We start from the raw sequence: 19633 nt of genomic DNA on the forward strand, positions 1-19633 counted from the left end.
TATTTTTTTATTAAGGTATCATTGATATACACTCTTACAAAGGTTTCACATGAACATTGTGGTTTCAACATTCACCTGTATTATCAAGTCCTAACCCACCCATTGCAGTCACTGTCCATCAGCGTTGTAAAATGCTATATACATACAGCCATTACTTATCTTCTCCATGCTGTTCTGCCTTCCAGTATTATTATTAAAGCCAATCTCAAAAAGCATATCATTTCATCTGAAATAGTCAGTGCCCTAAAAGATGATACCATTATCACACCTAAAAGAATAATTTCTTAATATCATCAAATATCTAGTAAGTGCTCAAATTTCCAAATGCCTCATGTCCTTTTTTTAGTTTATTTTAATCAGAATCCAAATAAGATGTACTTATAGTGATTGTGTAATATGTCTGTAAGTCTCTTTTAATTTTTAACCATTAAACCCTCCCTCAACTCTTTCATTTCCTTGCAGTGAACTTGTTGAAGAACCTTTACAATTTTTTAAGAGGTGGCATAGCCCCATAGTAAGCTCTCTGGAGTCCAGCTGCAGGCTTGGCCCCAGCACAAGCCTCCTGACCTGGTCAAGTTCGTTAACCTCTCTTAGCACAGAGGTACTGGTAAATGTTTAACAACCAACTTGGAGGGGGTTGGGGGATGGGTGGGGAATACAAGCCCTGATTCGTAGATTTGCCAATTTCTGTGGTGTAAATAGCCCCACCCTGGCCAATTTCAAGGTACAAACATGATACCGCAAAATGGAGAGTTAGAACGAGAAGTATGCAGAGGAGCACCATTATACGGCATTTCCACCATACAGACATGGTAGATATGAATCACCTCCTGGGCACAGACACTAGTGAAATGCGGTAACTAGGAAGTGATGAATTCTGAGTACTTATTACCTTCGTTTTAACCTTTGTTAAAATGTTTAATTTCTAACCATGACCATGTTGAACCACTAGTTTGCCAAATTCCTGGAAGTTTAACAATCAGCGCTGGCTCGCGCACACACAGCTGCCTGTGTTTTGTCCTTCCCAGTTGTGAAATGGGAGGCAAAATAATAGGAGTGCCCAGCAGTGAGGATGAAGAAGGCCGAGTCCTAGAGCACACAGTAAAGACTCAGGCTGCGCCCCCGGTCCAGAGAAGACCAGTTAGAGAAGAGGGCGAGGGAAAGCCGTGATGTGGGGCCTGTATCAGACCACGACATAAGGGGGAGCCTTTTGCAGAAATCCAGAGGAAGAAGCAGCCAGATGGCTGTGAACTCAGCTGCATAGGCCCGGGAATCGGCCCCTGGGCCTGGCTTGATCACCACAGAAACCCCAGCCGCCCAGAAGAAATGCACCCTGGGTGCGCTGGCTCAGGCCTGCCCCACCCCTCCACTTTGCACAGAGGACACTTAAACTGTTTGCTAAAATCAAGCCCCTTAGTTTGAGGTAGATCAGGTTACTCAGCAAGGTGATTACTGTTTCTAATGGTCTGCAAACACGTTCTCAACTGTTAACCCCTCCAGCCTCAGGGGACACTGAGACTAGTCAGCCTGGGCAGAGGCCTGATCAAGTGCCAGGCGCTTAGGGGTTTGAGGGAGACTAAAAGGGGGCTGGTTTAGGAGCGCCGAGTGCTAGAACAAGTTGAAGCTCAATTTCAGGCCAATGGCTCAGCACCTACACTAGATCTTCAAACAGCCTGTGACTCTCCTGGTGATCTCAGACTCTGAGGAGGCCCCGACTATAAGCCAGAGGCTTGTGAATCATAGGCATGTCAAACTCTGTCCACAGAGTAAGTAGAGTAAGTAAATAAAAAAGGCAAGATCAAGTGTCACTAAATCCTTCATGCCCATCAGACTGAGTTCTGAGACCACCGCTTCCCATCAGCTGGGCATGTTATTTAACTTCTCTGAGCCTTGGTTTCCTTGTCTATATGATGGGGATAACAATGGTTTCTGCTCTGTACAGTTGTGGGGCAAATTGCAGATGATGCATGTTGAGTACTTAGCAAAATACCTGGCACGTAAGTACACAATATTATGTTATTATTTTAATGCATGTAGATATTGTCTATAGTTAATAAAATGAAAATCCATTTAAAAACATTATGTTTAATTAATAGTAGCTTTTCCTTTCCATATATTTTCTCATTCAAGAGATATTAAAGTGTTACAGGAAACATCTTTAGGGTGCTTAGGCTTTAAGAAGGGGTCCTCTTGAAGAACGACTGATCAGCCTATTGAGAGGTCAGTGCCTCAAGAGGGCTCAAGTCCATGAAAGGTGACAGTGTTTAGTACAGTTGAAATGAAAATGCAACAGGGCTTGGACAGCATCACCTTAGATGTCAAGAAGAGAGAGAGGCAGGGGTCAGGAGACAGGAACTGAGGATAAGGTGGGGTGGGAGGATGTGAAAAGAGAAAAACTACCAAGAGAAAAACCATTTAGAAGGATATGATGTCACCAAAGCATTCTTCTACTCCTTGGTGGTAACCACAAAATCTTCCTAAGCAGTCCAACATAGAAAAACAATTAATATTTAACATGAAAACAGGACATTGCTGACACTCAGAAATGGCTGTTTCAATCTTGCTTATGGCTCGAAAAGCCTGCCCTTAGCTCTGCATGTCATCATGAATCTCAAGCATACAGATTGGTTAGTCTAACAGATGCATATACCCATGCACTCCACACCCCTATAAAGATATAGGATATTTTAATCACCCTGAAAAGTTCCCCCATGTCCCCTTCCAGCTAACCCCCTTCTCCCTCTGCACCTCTCCTGTCACCCTGTCCTTCCAGCCCTGCAAGCAAACACTGATCTGGTTTCCAGTTGTTCGTGTTCCAGAACTTCACATAAGCAGAATCACAGGGTATGCGCTGTTGTGTGTGGCTTCTTTCACTCAGCATAATGTCTGTGAGAGTCATGCGTGTTGTCACATTTACCAGTCATTTGATCCATTTGTTAAAGAGTGACACTCCACCGCATGGACCTACTGCAACTTGTGTAGTCATCTGTCAATGGACATCTGTGCTGTTTTCAATGTTTGATTATTATGATGAAGATGCAAAAAAATTTCACGTCCAAGCCTTTTGATAGCATATTAAGTTTCTCTCTCTTCGGCAAATATCTCAGAGTGGAATTGCTGGAGTAAAGTTGACTGTATTCTTTCTTACTCAGGGTCTCCTGATCCACTGCCAGATAGAATGGAGGCAAATAAAATTGCAGGGGAAGGAGAGCTGGAATGAGGAGGATGCAGCATTTTAGAGCAGAAGATGCTGTGGACTGTGGTTTGGGAGACACCAGCCTCCCACCGGCTCTCTGTATTTGGGTAAATCAGTCATTCAAGCTCCAGTCTCCTCCTCTGGAAAAGAGCAACAATGCTAAAGAGGTAGAAGCTAGGAATGGACACTTTCAGGCAGCCACCCCAAGCATATGGGTCATTATCAGACCTCTTGCCCTGACTCTGAGGTGGGAAACCTGGTCAGCACCCCATCACTGAGCATAAGTCAGGAAAAGACAATGCTCAGCGTGCATGCTGGGTGAGCTGAGGGCAGAATGAATGAGTGACTAGCCTGAATTCAGAAAGTCAGCTCTGTAGCCCCCAGCTCACAGTTTACCAGGGCCAATTTCCCGTCCTCTGCATCCTTTCTCCCTTCTTCTACCATCCAGCAGAGCAGGGGACCCAAGCCCAGATCTCACAGGCTGATAGTATCTAAAATGACAAATGAACTAAGGCACAGGGTCGGGGTATGGATCATGCCACATGGAAGATCAAGGGAGGTACAAGGATGCCCTTTTGTCCCTGTACAGGGGAGCTCTGCCGGTGAGACCTCTGCCCTGGACCCTGGCCAGCGCAGCAGAGGCTGTGAGAGGGCCCTTGCGGCTCACCCATCCCCATCTACATGGCCCCGTGGTTCCTCCTTCAGGTGTTTGTCTTCCCTGGTGCCCCATAATCTAAATGCCAGGAGAGCAGGGTTTTCCCTCTGTATCTCTCCAAGTGCCCTGGAAACAGTTAGGGTCTGCTGCCTACTGAATGAATTCACGAACCATCCTTCTTGTGGCTTCAAGTCGGGAGGAAGCCCAGGCAACATTTTTAAAGCTGTACAGGAGGCTGCATTGCCCAAGTGACCAGATGCTGGGATCATTATTTCCAGAGTGTTAGATTTTCCAGCTTCCAACTCCAATATAAATCTCAAAATTCTCCATCACTTCCATTAAACTTTTCCCTCTGTTTATAGGCAGGAATATTTTCCCTCTGTGCTCCTGCCTCTGGCAAGATTTTAAACATCATCAGGGTAGAAAAGTACACTGTTCAAAGGAGAATTTCAGGGAAGGGGGAGAAAAAGAGATGAGAATGAGAGCATTATTATTTTACAGACTTTTTTCCCCTGCTGGCCAGGGGGAGTGTCTGTGGCTCTGATTACAATAATTTTACCTGGATCTATTAGCTCTTATTTTATCAAAATGACTTACTCTTGTTTTTCTCTCCTTGCTCCAAAAGGCAGGGCCTTGAGAGGGCGATGGTTTGGCTGCTGTGAGAAACTGGGGAGCAGGGGGGCGGGGAAGTGGGAATATAAGGCAAAGGCCTGTCTGCTGCTGCAGCTCCTTTGTGAATGCTGCAAACCCTCTCTGATTATAGCGTCCAAGGAGCAGTAACACCCCTGACTTGTATTCTGTTTCAAAAAATAAAAATCAATGTGACCTGAAAAGTAAGCATACTTTACTTTAGATTCTAGGCCTGGCCCACCATTAACTGGGGCTGGGCTTGGACAAGAGGCTCCCAAACTGGGCCCCTCAGGGAGCTTCCATGCAGAAGCACAATATAGTAGTAAGATAATAAGGACAAAGAAGTCCATCATTAAAAGTTACAGTGAGAGGTGCAGAGAACCAAGGTGTAGGGATGTTAAGCAACTCAAGGAACTCTGCAGTCGGTGACCCCCAGTCTCCTCTGTCTGTCTCCTTCCCAGGCTCCCAGCCAGAAGGCACAGCCCCAGCACAGCCCCCACATGCAGTGATCTGCCTGGGGCTCCAGGTATTAACCTGGCCGGGCAGCAGTTCCCTCATCCCTGAAGGGTCTGATGCTTCCTTGCCAGGCCCTGGAGCTCCTGGGGGACAGGTGTGGACGCTGAGCAGGGCAGGTCAGCAGCCCAGTGCCGGCCCTGTGTACTGCTGGGCATATGTGGATTTGTGTAAGTCACTTAATCTTACTTTCCTGCTGTGTTAAAAGGTGCCAGTATTACCCTCTTCGGAAGAGTCTTGTGAGCACTAAATTAGAGAGTATATATTAAGCAGAATGCTAGCACGTAATAAGTGCTCAAATAAACATTTGACTGAATAACAGTACAGAATGATTCATGGGTGTTTGTAGCATGAGCTGTGACATGCTAGATATGATCAGAAAAGGATCCAAGATCATCAACTCTGTGGACTGAGAAACCCTGTCTATCTTATGTACCTGGCACAGTCCCTGGCACATAGATGGCACCTGATCAATGCTTGTCTCGTGTGCTATTCCAAATGGAAGGCCGTGGATGGAAAGCTAAAACATCTGGTGATTATTCTGTCCTTTCACTCAACTAACATTTATTTATTAAGTGCCAATTCTGTGCCAGGCATTACAGCAGCCTCTGGGGAGATGAAGAAACCAGGCCTGCCTTCCAGAGGGCTACTTTAGGATCCAGTTGGTGATGGGGGTGGGGAGGAGGGTTGGATGAACAGGAGAAGAATGAGGTTAGGCTGGGTGGGAGGCCAGCCGAGAGGCTCTAGTTGGGGCCTGCCAGGGCCAGGCAGGGCTGAGTGTGGCCAGAGGCTCTGGTTTGGGAGAAAGGCCAGGGGAGAATTCTCAGCAAGTGGAAGGACCTGGAAGATCTCAGGATAAGTTCAGGTTTTCATAGATTTCCTATTTCTGTACTTGACCTTTGGAGAGTGGAAGCTTATTTGCCACATGGAGACAGTTGTTTGGCTTGGAGGAGGAAGCCTCATCTCATTCCAGAAGGGCAGTGGATTGGCGTCAAAGACCTCCATGGATGGGACTCCAGAATCCTGAGAGCTTGTCTGACCCCCGGTGCCCCTGGGAGGAGGAAGCACCTCAACCACCTCCGACCCCACCCCCAGCCCCTAACCAGAAACTCTGTCCTGCCCACATCAGGGGAGACTGGGGCTCACACGGGCCTTCAGACAGAGGGGACAGTTCCCCAGTGTTACACAAAACACCACAGCCTGAGACCCGAGGCCTGCAGACCTGAGAGGAAGAGGAATTGGGCCGAGCCTTTTCCTATGTCTATGCATACAGAGTCTACCTAGTGTGTTTCTATTTGTGTCTCCTTAATGTGTAATTAACTATTCCCACCCTATTCCATACTCTCCCTCTCACAATGGTGCAGATTTTTATTTATTCATTTATTTAACAATTACCCATTGAGTGCCAACATACTGGAAATACAAATTAAAACAAGACAGAATTCCAGCTTTCCAGCTTGGCAATAGTTATTAAAAAGTGAAACAGCATCATGACCTTTGACTCAGCAAGTCAACCTCCCAAGAATTTACTCTAACGATATATTCCCACAGGTGCCAACATTTATATGTAAAAGGACAGTCCCTGAACTATTTTAAATACCAATTCAAAATTAAGAACAATACAAATGTCCACCAATAGGGAACTGATCAAATAGATTAAGATAAATCTAAGTAATAGGATACTATAACTGTCAAAAAAAAAACCAAAACATTGATCTTTATGGAATGATAGGGAAAGATCGCCAAGGAAGATTATTCAGTGTAAAAAGCATATGTGTTGTACTCCTTTTGTTTCTTAAAATGTATGTATTTATATACATACAAAGTCTACCTAGATTCTACAGCAGAGCTGTCCAACAAGCTAGCCACTAGCTGCACATGGTTAATGAACACTTAAAATGAGGCCAGTCCAAACTGAGATGTGCTCTAAGTACAGAATTTACAGCAAATTTCAAAGACTTAGTATAGAAATAAGAAGGTACAATTTTTTAATAGCTTAATTTTGTTAAAATGATAATATTTTGGATATATTGGGTTAAAAACATATTACTGAAATTGATTTTACTTTTTTAAGAAACTGGGTCTTTTTGTATTTCTACAAGAAATGTAAAATTAGGCACGTGGGTTACATTATAGTTCGGTTAGACAGCAAGCGTTCTTCTAGATCTGGACTCAGCACCAAATTGGACTGAAGCCTGTTTTATAAGTGTTACTGGAACAGTCATGTCCACTCCCATAGGTATTGTCTATGGCTGTCTCCCTGCTACAGGGACAAAGTTGAGTAGTTATGACAGAGACCATATGGCTGCAAAGCCAAAACTATTTACTATTTGGCCTTTTATAGAAAAGGGGCCTCTGTGTTGCCCCAACCCTATTCTCAAGGAGTCTATATAGAAACCACAGTGTATAATGACTATCTTTAGGGGTTGAGATGAAGGCTGGTTTTTAGGTTTGTTTCTTCCTTTTTCTTCCTCCTGGTAACATTCTGTGACTCAAGCAAGTAAATAACTAAAGAGATAAGGAAAAGTACATGGCCACTGTTAGCTATTTTTGGAATGTCAAATAGACAATACTAATAATGGCCGCTAATCACTGAAAGTTTACTAGATGTTGTTCACTTGTGTGAAGTAATGCTGTATGTATCTTATTTTACCACAATATCCTCATTTTAAGGTTGAGGAAACTGAAGGCTGGAGAAGTTAATAATTTGCCACACAAAACAAATCCAAGCTCTCAGCCACACTAGACTCTGCCAGGGAGTGAGTGGAGATGGGATCTCACGGGTCAATGATGACTTTTTTTTTTTTTGAGAGGGCATCTCTCATATTTATTGATCATATGGTTGTTAACAACAATAAAATTCTGTATAGGGGACTCAATGCACAATCATTAATCAACCCCAAGCCTAATTCTCAACAGTCTCCAATCTTCTGAAGCATAACGAACAAGTTCTTACATGGTGAACAAGTTCTTACATAGTGAATAAGTTCTTACATGGTGAACAGTGCAAGGGCATTCATCACAGAAACTTTCGGTTTTGATCACACATTATGAACTATAAACAATCAGGTCAAATATGAATATTTGTTTGATTTTTATACTTGATTTATATGTAGATCCCACATTTCTCCCTTATTATTATTATTATTATTATTATTATTAATAAAATGCTGAAGTGGTAGGTAGATGCAAGATAAAGGTTGAAAACATAGTTTAGTGCTGTAAGAGGGCAAATGTAGATGATCAGGTGTGTGCCTATAGACTAAGTGTGCCTATAGACTAATCCAAGCTAGACAAGGGCAGCAAAACATTCACGGATACAGAAGATTTCTCTCAAAACAGGGGGGGTGAGGTTCTAAGCCTCGCCTCTGTTGATCCCCAATTTCTCACCTGATGGCCCCCCTGCGACTGTGCCTGTCTTAGGTTGTTCCTCCCTTGAGGAATCTTACCCGTCAATGATGATTTTTAATTTCACTCTCCTTGCCTCTATTTCCCTATCTAGCATTTTTGTCTATTTTCCTATAATAGGTTTGAGCCTGAGGAAGGCAGTGTGGGGACTAACCTTCTCTGGGATGTAATAAATGGCTTTAAACATCTTTTCATTTAAAGCACTAACCCTCTTGTAAAATACTATAAATATTCAGAAGCAAAAAAGCAACCTTTCCATTCTGTACCCTCCTTCCCACATCCCCTGTGCCCCAGCTGAATGGTGGCCTCCCAGATTTCATACTCAGAACATATATAATGCTTTTAGCAGGAGCAGTGCTCAATGATCCTCTCAGGAGACTGGCTTTTATCCCTTAGCAACAGAGCCAGACTTCTTTACATGATAGCACTCATCATTACTTAATTTTTTTAACAGCTGCATATTATTTTAGCAGCTCCTTCTTAAAAAAAAACAACTAAAAGTTCTAGAAAAATAACTTTTAAGAATCACTTTTACCCATTGGTGTTTGCTTTCAGGAAGTGGATTTATGTTGATGATTTCTCCAAGGATAGAGCAGCAGCCTAGGTACAGCTCTGGAACTGCTGGGAGACATGCTCTGCATCCATTTTCAATCTGTTAACAGCCTGTAGAAAAGAGCCAGAGATGCAACTGAACACTATTGTCTTTGACACTCATGTCTTTGCACAATCAACAGTATTATGCACATATAAAACTCAAGATAATAACTGTTGGAGTAATTATAACTTGCCAGGGGAATAGCAAAGTCGTGTCCAGGCAGAGTAGGCTGGAGAATAATGCCTCAGTGTCTGCCTTTCTATTTCTACTTTTCCAGCCAGAAACCTAGCTGGGGCCTCGTCACCTCACCCCAAGACTTCTGTCAAGGTCTCCATGAGTCTGCTAACCTCAGACCTTCTCTGCTACAATCCATCGTGTGGCCTGATTATACTCCCCAAAACAGTTTTGTGCATATTGCTCCTGGCTCACACACCTGAACAAAATTCCAAATCTTTATCTTGGTGTCCAAGGTTGTCTTCAATGTTGCACCAGCCTACCATTCTGGTCTTAGCACTGAGTCACTCCCTAAGTCCATCTCCCCATCTCTAGCCAAAGTGGTCCTCCTTGCCCCTAATTCACCTTGCTCATTCCAGACTCTGCCCCTGCTGAAAGAGTCTCCTGACTGGCAGGCCCTGCCTGGATCCCACAGTCCTCATAGTCCATCTAAATACTTCCCTATTCTCCTGAAAACACCTGACACCCTCAAAGCCAAACTTCTCCTTCATCCCAACACAGGGGTGATTCCACGTTCATTCTTTCATCATGTGATGGTTTCTATTGTTAGTTGTCTTTCCTATATAAAGATCATGTAGATCCCAACTGGACTGTAGTAGATGAGAGGGACCTTCTCTCATATCATTTTACATCTTCTATACAACATACTTGAGCACCTCTCATATAATACATAGCTAATAAGTGTTGGCAGAAATAAGAGGAAATCTCTGATCTAGCAAGTCAGGCCACGGCTGTCTCTTTCTGGAATCCCAGACTCCGTCTACCATCTCCCTTGGGCATTATCACACCGTCATCATTTAATGGGATACCTTGGAAGTGTTCCGCATGAGCATAAGGAGCCTCTTCCTCTTGTCCCTCCTGCTCCTCCTCTTTCTCATTCTCTTCCTTCTTCTCCTCTTTCCTCTTCGTAGTTGCATACTGTTCCATCATAAGAATGTATCATCACTTATTTAACTGTTCCCTACTGATGGTCAATTAGGTTATTTACAGTATTTTACCAAAAAAAAAAAAAGTGCTGATCTGAATAATTTTGTACATCTGGATATTTCTGTAGAACAAGTTCCTCAAGCTACAATTGTTAGAACAAAAGTCATATTCATTTGTAGTTTTAAAATATATTTTCAAATTGCCGTCCTGGAGCAGCTCTGACAGGTTAGGTGTCACCTATAAAGTCTGAAAGAGAGTCATCATATTTAATGTTTCCAAAGTATTCCACTGAGCAGAACCATACTTGAGGAAACCATTCCCTTCCTTTTGTACATTTAAGCTTTGTCCCTATTCAATAGAAAAACCCACTTCCATAGTCCTAAGAACTGGATCCTTTAAGTTATAAACCACACAACTTCTCTACCTAACAACAAAAACCCAAACACCTGACTCTACTTTACCTTATGTACAGAGCTGTACTCCTAAAACCATGTGTAAAAATAACATTTTTGTAAATAAAACCAACAAGAGGATTCAGCATAGTTCAGTAGAAACAATACAGATTTTAGAGTCAAAAGGTATAATTTTTTACCTCTCTCTTATTAGTTGTGTGACTTTGGACAGGCCATTTAATATCTGAACCACAGTTTTCCCTTCTGGAAAAGGATCTAGTAATATATGTTTTGATATGAATGACAATGTTCAAAAATCCATCTAGCCTGAGTTGGTAGCTAGCTGAGGAATCATATATTATTCACTGTTTTCATCCTCAATGTCTAGAGCAATTCGGAAATTGTTCTAGACATGTAATCAATATTTAATGAATGAATGATCCATATTTCTACTTGTCCATACAACAGATGACCTGCCAGAGGTAGGTAATAAACAACCAAGAAAAAATTAACCACCTGGGTGCATCTGACTGATAACCTGACCCATTATCTCCATCTGACCAAAGACTTCATAATTGTTTCAGCTTTGCTTTATTCCAAGTGAAGAGCTCTTAGAAAAGCACCTTCACTAAGCCATTTGCAGGGTCACTCTCCTCCGTCACTCATTCCTGTGTCCCATACTTTTTAGGACAGTGTCTTTGGCCTCTGGAAAAATGAGATTTTATTTTTTATCTGGGCTCCAAGTATGCCTCTCAGCCTCAGAGCAAACATCTTCTCAAAAGTCATCCAATTTGCAACTCAGCACATCCGTCCCTTTTATTGGGGCATAACATTTTATTTGTACCCAAACAAAATACTCTCTGACATGTCTCCCACCTTGCCCATCCCTTTCTTAACTGTACTAATGAAGTTCTAGGACCCATGTTAACTTTCTGACTCTTCTCAAGCTCTCATGGTTTTGAGTTTACCAGCCGGCTCTGTAATTTATAGTAAAATTTAGAAAAGTTAGATTATCTGCCCAAGTTTACAGAGTGAATGGGGACGGGGGAGTGGATCTGAACTCAGCTCTTCATACCTCAGGTCCAGAGCTTGTTCAACTGCCTGCTTCTCTAGGCTTACCCCCTCACAGTTTTACATGTGCAAAGTGCTTTTGTTACTAGTGGCTTGTATGACCATCAAATTAGTCTCACAGGGTATGGTTTCATCACTATTTCTGGGTAGGAAATGACCTGAAAAGTCAGAGGTTTAAAACAACAATCACTTCCTACTCCAGCTCCTAGATCTGCTCACGTGAAGGTGGGCTAGACTACCTGCTGATCTTGGCTGGGTTTGCTCATGCATGGGGGAGTCAACCAGGCAGCTCTGTTCTAAGCTAGGCTGGGCCGTGCTTGGGCAGCTTCCTTGGGCCAGTTCTGCCCCACATCTCTCTCAGCTCCCTCCTAGGATCAGTGGGCTCACCCAGGCACGCTCTTCTCATGGAAACAGGGGAGATGCTGAAGAGCTGGCTCAATCACCCAAGCACACTTTCAAGCCTCTGCTTGTATCACATCTGGTTACATCCTATGGGCCAAAGTAAGTGTCAGGGTCGGAATCAATGGGTCAGAGAATATACTCATCTCTTGCTGGAGGAACTGCAGAGCCACGTGACCAAGGGTAGCAGTAAGGGAGAGATAAAGCCTGGGGGCACTAATGCAACTTACCACAGCTGTCAAATACCAAGCACCTGAAGTTCAGCTAATTCTTCTTGCCTCCAAGTCCAGGGCAGTTCCCATAAGCAGTCTCCTGTTCACATAGGTAATCAGAGTGCAGGGTCTGCAGAGATGGGCACTGAAGGCATGCCCATGGCTGGCGGCCTCAGCACAAGGCTGCTCTCTGGCCTGCTGCACCAGGGCACATAGAGCATGAGGGTGACAAGCTGGCACTGGCTAAACCTCCCGGCTCTGCACCCAGCTGCTCCCACCCGAACAGCTTCTTAGAATGTGATTCATGGCTGTATGAAGAGAAAAGTAATTGAGGGTGTAATTTACATTGGGAAAATTGCTCTGAGCAAAAAAAAAAATGGAGAGCAACAGACCAAACACTCTGGCTCAAAGGGAGGCTCCTACCAAAGGACCAGGGATATGGAGCAGAGCCCGGCAAAGGGGTGTGAGGGCCTGGAGAGTAAGATGCCTGCACAGGGGAGAGGCGGGGAGAGACCTAAAGGCAGGGGGAAATAACACAACCCAGAAACACCAGAGCAATGTTAGAGAAATACGGCAAACAGCAAGCCTTCATTTTCTGGGATATGTTTTGCTGTCTGGAAAAGCTCAAGAAATAAGACGGACACGTGTAGCACCAAGTTTTCAATGAGAACTTCTCAGGGAGATCTCTCTCACAGCCTACCCCTTCCGCTGCCAGGATAATGTGCTTGGAAGCCAATGGTGTATGACCTGAGACCCAAACAACCTGAACTAACTCAGGGAAACCTGAGAGGATCCGGTTTCCAACTCGGACAACTGTGATCAAAGTTCCCGTCTGGCTGAGGCTAGAAGCTCACTATACAGACTTTCATAATAATACAAATAACAATATGCACAAGTGGCTATGCTAAGAATGTTACATTAAATAATAACAGTAACAGCACTAGCCACAAAGCTATGTGAACAGTGGCCACAAACTCCTGCATCTGTAGCTTAGAGGAATAGGGTCAAATCCTCCAGCTGTCCAATGACAGCCTTGCCCAGCCTTTCCCCATCAAGTGTTTAGACTTTCTCTAATTTTCTCTCATTCAGCTCATTAGGTCTTCCAAAGTCTTCTTTCTTGGCCCCCAAAATTGCTAAGTTTCCTCATCTGTAAAAGAAGGAGGTAAAACAGCAAGACCATCATGCCCAGTCCCACACACGTGGGTAATTCTGTGATTCTTCTCCACTGCCATCCCCGCTCGGCCCACTGTACACTGAAGGCATGAAATTAGTGCAGCATTAATATTTGCCCAGGTGTTTAGTAGTAGAGGTCAGCTGGCATAGATATTTAAAATAAAACCCACAATAGAGATATGGCAAGACGCCTTCTCTTGAAGCAAAGCTTTGCCAGTTACAAACTGTGCCCTTGGGCAACTTACTTCATTTCTCTATGCCTAGGTTTCCTCATCTGTAAAATGGGATGGATAATAAGAGTACCCGTCTTTACTGGGTGTTGTGAGCGCTGAATGAGATAATGCACGAAGCATTTAGTAAGGGGCTTGGGATATAGAAAGCGCTCTATAATTTTTTTACCATTATCTACAAGTGCAATTTTGGCAACCTTCAGGATGGCAGGCGTTCTTTAAGAGGGGAATGCTGAGAAAAGGTGTTTCTAAATGAAGGATATTGTTTAAAAAAGGACAAGACTGTTTTCATCCTTGTTGACTTGATGATGTGAAATAAGACCCACCCACGTAAACAGGCAGGCAGCAGCCTGCTTGAGGCATGGGTGTAGCTTGGGTTTCTTAAATTGCTTTCACTTTGGTTTACCTGCATCTATGCATTCGGTTTAGGTCATCCTTACTTCCCTACCTTCAACAGTAAGATGATGATTCTCAGTCATGGCTGCACATTAGAATCACTTGGGGAGCTTTAAAAATCTCTAGACACAGACTACCTCTGCTGCCCGATGTCAGGACAGTGGTTGGGGTTGGGGGAGGGGGGGGTGAGAGACTAGAAGGGAGCCTGAAGCACCATTCCCGGGTGCTTGTGATGTTCCGATTCTTGAGCTGGGTGGTGGCTACACAGGTACCTTCAGTTTGTAAAGATTCATTGTCGTATATACTTTGGGTATGTGCATGTCTCTACTTGTACAATATACTTCAATAAAAAGTTAAACACACATTTCTGTGCTGAAGTTGCACTGAAGTCTAATTAAATCAAAATCTTTAGGAGTCAACATTTTTGTAAAGCTTCCCAGGTGACTGCGATGTCCAGGAACAGTGGCGAGCTGCTGCAGACGCTCTTCTGGCTGTCATGGGCCCAGATCGTGGACCTGGCATTCAGGCCACTAGCAGCAAGCCCCCAGGAGCAGCCAGGAGTCAGGGCGATCAGGCGGGTCTCACATCCGAAGGTCACTGGGTAACAGAGTGTGGGCACAAGCTCTGCGCCTGGATAGAACCTGGGTTCAGTGTCTGGCTCTGTCACTCACTGGCCAAGAGGCTCTGGGCTAGGCACGTACATGGCCGCCCAGAACTGCTGCTTCCTCATCTGTGAACTGGTGCTCAGACCAGGACTCCTCCTTTCCTGAGGCCCGTGTACCTTCCTGCATACTGAGGGCTCTGTAAATAACCTATTATTATAAAATGTTGCAAATTTGCAAGAAACTCAGAAGAAGCCATTTGTCTTCGCCTCTGATTCCCAGCAGAGCTGCCTGGCAGTGTTTTACATTTTCACTGCTCTTGCTCCAAACACTCACCCTCTTGTACTGGGCCTCCGAGGAAGGAAAAGGCACCGATTTGAGTTACTGTGGCAATAAATGACTTGCTCATTGCACATTAATTTGCAAATGCAAAGACCAAGGGAGGGTGGATAGGAAACTGGCCACCACGTGGTTGCCCCTATCTTCAGCATCTCGGGGTTCCCTTTAGTTAGCCTTACTGAAGTCAACCCAGTTCTGCATCCCTTAGGAGAAGACTACAATTACTCTTGTTTGCGATCTGCTTATCTCCTTCGGGATTCCAAGAACCCTAGGGTAAAAAAAAAATCCTCTTCACATGCTTCCTGAGTCTTCATTTTATTTCTGCAACTGTACTGTTTCCTCCTTCTCTTAATCTTTGGGGAAATGAAGAGCAGTCCTGCCCCACGTCAGTCCTCCGTACATTTCAACATCTTTAGTATGCTCTGTCTTCTTTCCTCTTTCCTTCTATATTTCAGCATTTCAGGAATTTTGGATGATTTCCCAGAACCTGTTCATTTCCCTACATTCTTTTATAGATGCGACTCCTCAAAACTACAGTTCTCTTGAGCACTCAGTGAGTATGACTGGATAAGATTTAACAAATTAACTCAACAAGTACTTAATGGAACTTGCTGTGCAGAAGATTCTGGACTGGGTTGTGAACACCATTGATGCCTGCCTTAAAAGGGTCCACGTGGAGGTAGATTAAAAAGTACAATTAGCACAAGATGGGCTGTAAGACATTCTACGATACAGTTAACAAACAAAGCATGGCAGTATGAGGGCGAGAAAATTAATTCTGCTAGTGACAATTACCGAAGTCACTTTATATAAATGGCTGGATCTATAGTAGAATGAGAGTTCCTAGGAAACTGCTGATCATCTAAATGTCCACAAGTTGTTATACCTTATTTTTGTATTATTCTTCCTTACAAATTTCATTGCCAATTTGAAGTTTCTTGCTAATGTTAGAGGCAAATAACTTTTCTTTAAAAAGATAACTTACCATCTTGTGAAAATAAATCAGAATCATTTGTCTCTGCTTTTGTGTTAGAACGATTGGTTGGATAATTCTGTTAGAAAGACTTGAATACTTTGCTAGCCTTAAAAAAATAATTTACTTAAGAAATCATGGGGGACTGAGGAGCAATAATATATCCAAAAACTGAATTTAAATCTTTCCTGCTTATGAAGTTCAAACTGGTGGAGTCCACACATGCTGCAGAAAGACATAAGCAATGGCACGGTCGGGACAAGGGCGCTGATGGGGAGGCGGGAGCAGGCAGGAGATGTTCGGTGCTCATGGTTTTGGCTGATGGAGAGCCAGCAGGACTGCCTGTAACAGCTATCAAAGATTTTTCAAGCTGCTTCCTGGAAATCAGTGATCTCTTTTTATTTCCCAGACATTTAAGTACCTTCTTAGATACAACACCTGAATAATGATCCATAAAAGAAAATTTCGTAAGTTGAGCTTCATTCAAATTAAAACCTGCTCTGTAGAAGACACTGTTAAGAGACTAAGACAAGCCACAGACTTGGAGGACATATTTGTAGAACACATACTTGATACCCGAATGTACAAAGAACACCTATAACTCAGCAATTAAAAAAATAAAACCCCGATTTAAAAAGTGGTCAAGAGATCTGGACTCTTCACCCAAGAAGATACACAGATGAGAAGCATCTGAAAAGATGCTCCATATCACATGTCCCCAGGGAAATGCAAATTAAAATGAGATACCACTACACACCTATTAGAATGGCTAAATTCCAAAACACCGATACCACCAAATGTTGCCTAGCTTGAAGTGATACTTAGGTGAAACTGATGTAGATCAACAGGACCTCTCATTTATTGCTGGTGGGATTGCAAACTGGTGCAGCCATTTTGGAAGACAGTCTGGAAGTTTCGTACAAAACTAAGCTTACTCTTACCATTCATTCCAGCAATTGCACTCCTTGGTATTTACCCAAATGAGCCGAACACTTATGTCCACACAAAAACCTGAACACAGATGTTTATAACAGATTTATTCATAATGATCAAAACTTGGAGGCCCCCAGGATGTCCTCCAATAGATGAATTGTTAAATAAGCTGTGGTACATCCCAACAATGGAATATCATTTAGCACTAAAAATTGAAGAGCTAGCAAGTCATGAAAAGACATGGACAACCATAAAATGCATACTAATAAGTGAAAGAAACCAAGGTGAAAAGGCTACAACTGTAGGATTCCAACTATATGACCTTCTAGGAAAGGCAAAAGTATAAAGAGTAAAAACGTCAGTGACTGTCAGGGGCTGAGGGCAAGGGGTTGGGGGGGAAGTGGTAACTAGGTGAAACTGTTCTGAAGGGTGCTGCAATGGTAGATATGTACAGAATTGTCAAAGCCCATAGAACTGTACAACACAAAGAGTGAATGCTAGTGTAAAGTATGGACTTTGTTAATAATAGCATATCAGTATTGGTTCACCCATTATACCAAATGTACCACACTGATGCGAGATGTTAATAAGGGGGAAGTGGGTGTGGGAGGAGGGGCTATATGGGGGCTCTGGAACAACTGCTCGATTTTCTCTAAACCTAAAACTGCTCTAAAATACAAAGTCCAGTAGTTATAAAAAAGAAAAGTGCAACCCAACCCACTGCTTGACCAGTTCTGTGTATACCACTTACTGAAACTGTTATCATTGCAGAATGCCTTTGGGCAACAGCACTGGTGAAGCATAGCCCATATGGGCAAAAGGGTTTTGAAGGCTTAATTCATCCCCTAGTTCAAGTGTGACTAGGAAGGGCAAAAGGGAGAAGAGAATGTGGTGTTTGGTACTTAGGCTGTTCCCTTTTCAGCTGCAGCCAAGAAGTCATGGAGCACATGGAGGCAGCCTGGTAGGGCAAACACCACACTTATGACTTGTTTTTTACCAAATAACCACCATAAGCAAATAATAATCAAATAATTCATCCTACATGACCTTCAGTTTTCCCACTGGTACAGCTGAGAGTAGAGGTTAATACTTTTGCCTTTACTCTCCCTCTACTAGAGTACTTGTTGTAGGTAGAGGTTGCTATGTTTTCAAGCCTTCCTTGAAGGCTTTAACAAAAACATCAAAATGTTCTTGTATATTTGGGTGATGATAAGATAGTGATGTCTGTGATCATATAGGACATAAGGTACACTATGAAGGTGGGGAGGGTTCTTCCTTAGAGCACATATTTTCAAAAAGCTCTTTTAGGCATTCAACATACTGCTTTGTTACTTTCACTGCTGTTACTTTCCTACTTGTTATTTGAAATCTGGTCCAAGAGTCTATACCCTCCCTGAATTACAAGGACCTCAGTGGTTTCATTAACCTTGCAAATAAGTTTCTGTTCAGTAGGGCCTTGTCCTGCTATTTGCTGCTATTGACAGAGTTTGTTAACCTAACAGTGAAAAGCAATCAGTCCTCCCCATACATGGTAGCCCTTTGATAATGAGGATTCTGTAGTGAATCTTAAAATCAGAGATAAGAAGCATTTCCCCCACTTCAGATTAGAAAGTGAAATTCACTAAGAGAAAAACAGGATACACAGCTGAAGAAGTAGGGGTAGAGCCCACGAAGTCCTAGGAATCTCACACCTGTTGTAGGAGTACTTAGCAGACCAGAAAATAAGTGAAATGTGTCCAGGCTGAGTGAGACTGAATACTTTCCCAAAGCCCCAAATGCTTGCTGCTTTTTTTTCTTCTGTGTGGAGAATAAGGATTGGGAAGAGATCTCAGACTGTTCTGAGATTCACAAAAAAAGTTCCTACCGCACAGCTCACTTCCCAAGGTGGCAATGCAGCAGAAACTGTCACCTGCCCATACATTCTTGTCACTTGGCATGAAGCTATCTTAGCACAAACGTCCAGCACTGCAGCTGTGAGACCTCATGGAAGCAAAGTCGAAGGAGCTCTAGGTGTGCACTCCCAAACAGAAGGGGCTCAGGCTGCAAGAAGAGTTGCAGCAGGAATAGATTTTAAGTAACTGAAGCCTAGTTCAGATTCAGTTTTTGGAAAAACTTAACGTTTGTTTATTAAAAAATAGAGAACTTTTTTAGGGGGAAGGGGGAAATTTCCCCAGCCCCACTTAGAGCTAAAAAGGCAAACTCTTAAGAGTACAAAATTTTTCTTCCCAGGAATTCATGTAGTAGAGGTTTCAAAATAACTAGTAAATACATAGAATTCACAGAATGTTAGAGGCAAAAGTTTGCCACAGGACCCTCTGGTTGAATCTCATTCTATAGCTGAGGAAACGGAGGCCCAGAGAGGTTAAGTGTTATGCCCAAGGGCACACAGCTGACCCACAAGATGACACTTGAATCCAGATTGCCCCAAAACAGCCAATGTTCATCCCAACACATTGTGCTCCATTTCTCAGCACCACAAGGGGTTACCCATTGCCTCCTACAGAATTTGGAGATGGTTTTTTAAATCCTTGGCGCTAAAGCTGTGACTGATTAGAATAGAGTGTTCCACCACCTTTCAGTCACCAGCTGAAATCCACTGCTCCCGGTCACAGCGGACAAGAGGCCCTCAGGGTGACCAGCTCAAAGAAAGATTATTGTCTCAACTCAGTTCTCTGCGTCTAGGTACCCACGAAATGGAAATCGCTTTACTTGGGGAAGAACAAGAGGACAAGATGAGATGAAAAGAAAGCATGTT

General features: G+C 43.3%; 1 long non-coding RNA gene across 5 annotated transcripts in view; it reads right to left on the reverse strand.

Annotated features, from left to right (window-relative positions):
• LOC140844970 (uncharacterized) overlaps nucleotides 1-19633 on the reverse strand; it is a 26816-nt gene continuing 7183 nt past the window's right edge. Inside the window, exons 2-6 of one of the 5 annotated variants that reach the window (XR_012123564.1) lie at nucleotides 12251-12540; nucleotides 10041-10149; nucleotides 8938-9065; nucleotides 4023-4283; nucleotides 1-3336 (exon numbers count right to left, since the gene is read on the reverse strand). This is a non-coding gene — a long non-coding RNA (uncharacterized lncRNA). The other 4 variants (XR_012123561.1, XR_012123563.1, XR_012123560.1 and 1 more) reach the window with 4 other exon arrangements.

Source organism: Manis javanica, chromosome 12, assembly GCF_040802235.1.
Source record: "Manis javanica isolate MJ-LG chromosome 12, MJ_LKY, whole genome shotgun sequence".
Taxonomy (NCBI): domain Eukaryota; kingdom Metazoa; phylum Chordata; class Mammalia; order Pholidota; family Manidae; genus Manis; species Manis javanica.